The sequence below is a fragment of the Macrotis lagotis genome, chromosome 5 (assembly GCF_037893015.1).
Source record: "Macrotis lagotis isolate mMagLag1 chromosome 5, bilby.v1.9.chrom.fasta, whole genome shotgun sequence".
Classification (NCBI taxonomy): domain Eukaryota; kingdom Metazoa; phylum Chordata; class Mammalia; order Peramelemorphia; family Peramelidae; genus Macrotis; species Macrotis lagotis.
Genome location: NC_133662.1, coordinates 268165383 through 268167954, shown reverse-complemented (window position 1 = coordinate 268167954; position 2572 = coordinate 268165383). Strand labels below are relative to the sequence as shown.

The window sequence follows — 2572 nt, the reverse complement described above, 5'->3', positions numbered from 1 at the left end:
ATGGCATTAAAGAAGGAGCCTCAAGATATGCTTTGCTGTTACAGCCTAAGGACTAGGGGCTCTTTCCATTTGAAAGGCAGTTGAAACCTTCCCTAGGTGGTATCTCCCCCTCCTTGTAATGTGAACTCTGAGAGCAGGAATGGTCCTGCTTCTCCAACTAGACAGGCGTACCTGCCCCATAGGCGGCAGTATGATGTGGGGCTGGCTGAAGCCTTCCCTTCAGGAGCTATTCCCAGTTATTGCCAAAGAGGACTAGACTAGAACCAGCACTTAGGAATGGAAATCAGAATGCCATGAAAACAAAGATTAGCAAGATGTCCAGAGAGCAGAAGGCATGAAGAGGAGACAACAGGAATGTCACATTTTCTTAAGCTAGTGCTTAGAGTTTTTAAATGACTGAACAAGCTGTCATACATGATTGTGAAGGGATCCTGTCTCACTATAAGAAATGATGAATAGGGAAGTTTCAGAAAACCCAAGAAGACTTATATGGACTGATGCAAAATGGAGCAGAACCAGAAAAGCACTGTACACAGTAATGGCAACATTATAACAATGATCAACCATGACGGACTTAGCTATTCTCTTGGATACAATGACCAAAGACAGTTCCAAAGGACTCCCGATGAAAAATTCTATCTATATTGAGAAAGAGAACTGATGAACTTGAGTAAAGATCAAAACATTCTTTTTTCACTTTCTTTTTCTTCCTTATATGAATGTTTTCTTTAGCAACATGGTGAATCTGTAAATATTTTGCATGATTTCATATGAATTATTATTATTATAATAATGCTTTCTCAAGAGTAGAGGATACCGCCGGGGTGGGGAGGGGAGGGGGAGGGGGCATGCCTGCCCGGGCATCCACGGTGGCTCCAGCTGCTGCCATGCCACGACACCCACTCCCAGGTCCCCCAAGCCGAGACCCAAAGGAGAAGGCGAGTGAGTGCCCGCAATGTCAGCGCCTCCTGATGAGAAAGTAGAGACTAGAGCCGGACACCCTCCTGCGGTAAAAGCTGGTGGAATGAGAATTGTACAGAAACACCCTCATAGTGGAGATGCCAAAGAAGAGAGAGATAAGGATGATCAAGAATGGGAAAGCACCAGCCCACCTAAACCAACTGTGTACATCTCTGGTGCTATCGCAAGGGGAGACAAAGACTTCCCCTCTGCTGTGGCTCAGGTGGCTCACCAAAAGCCACATCCCTCTATGGAAAAGCATCCTTCTCACAGGACAACACAGCACATCCAACAGCCTAGCAAGTGAAGATCCTGCTACCACCTGTCAGTCTGGTTCTTGGAGAAGAACACATGATTTCCTCTTAGGTTTGACATTTAAAGAGCAACAAGAATTGGTCCAATTTTTTTTTCCTATCTCTAGCTCTGTAGAGAAATTTAAGACAAAGCAAATCAGTAACTTCCTTTGCCTTACATTTCTTGGTTTACTGCCTGCAAATAGATCAGATACCTGTGTATCTTGTCCATCTAAATACAAACAACACTTGAGTCTCATTCCTCCCCCCATCTAGGATCCTTACTCAATTCAACCTTATCTTCAGTTTTGCTTAGGGAAAACAGTGATTTTTTTAAAAAGTTAGTTTTAATAGTTCTAAAGTTGCCTTTGGTTTGTGCCATAAAGTATGATATTCAAGAGTAGAGGGTAGGATGGGAGGGAAGGAAAAATTTTAATACTCAAAATGTTTTAAAAATGAATATTAAAATTTTTAAATGTAATTTTATAATATTTACAAAATAAAAATAAATTTTACATATTTTAAATATACTAGATGTAAGTTATAATGCAAATTAATCATGTGTAATTTTGTCTTCTTTGACTCTCCTAGCAATCCCCTGACTGCTTTAATAACAGTGCTCACCTAAAGAAATGCCTTCAGTAAGAACTTTTTTTTGTATAAAGATATTTCCATTAAAAAGCCAACTCTAACTTGCTATAAATGGCAATCTTCTGATCCAAGTTAAGTCTTTTAACAATAAGTCTTAAGACTTCTTCACAAACCCCAATCATAGCTCATGTGGTACATGAATTCTTCTGAAACCTGCCTACCTGTAACCTATAATTCTACCCCAGATCAAGTTCGGTTCCAGGAGGAATTCTTGGAAAAGGAAAAACATGATTTAAAAGCTGCCTTCTTTTATAACATTTTCAAAGGAAAGGATTTCATCTCTCCCACCCCCGCCCTTCCCTTAAAAAAATAAAAATAAAAACCTATGCAAACAATGGAAACAATTCCTGATTTTATACCATAGTAAGTTCTATGAATGCAAAACAAAGATTCATTGAAGAACAGAAGAGATATTATTTGGCCAATTTATTCATTCATTCAGTGATGAAAAAGTGATTAAGGTACAGGAGACTGTTTAGTTTAGTAACTAGAAAGATAGTGCCCAAACCAGGAATATTTGGGTTCAAGGACCACCTATAGCATATTACCCAGCTGACTCAGTCCTCTAGATAGTGCTCTAAGATTACAAATCAATAAAGAGAGGTTGTCCCATGTTATCATGGGGGAGATTCCTCAGCCTGTAGGACCTGAGAACAATGAAATCATGG

General features: G+C 39.7%; 1 pseudogene; it reads left to right on the top strand.

Annotated features, from left to right (window-relative positions):
- The first annotated feature begins 923 nt into the window (after nt 1-923).
- On the top strand, nt 924-1370 carry LOC141490222 (death-associated protein 1 pseudogene; annotated as a pseudogene).
- Nucleotides 1371-2572: the final 1202 nt, after the last annotated feature.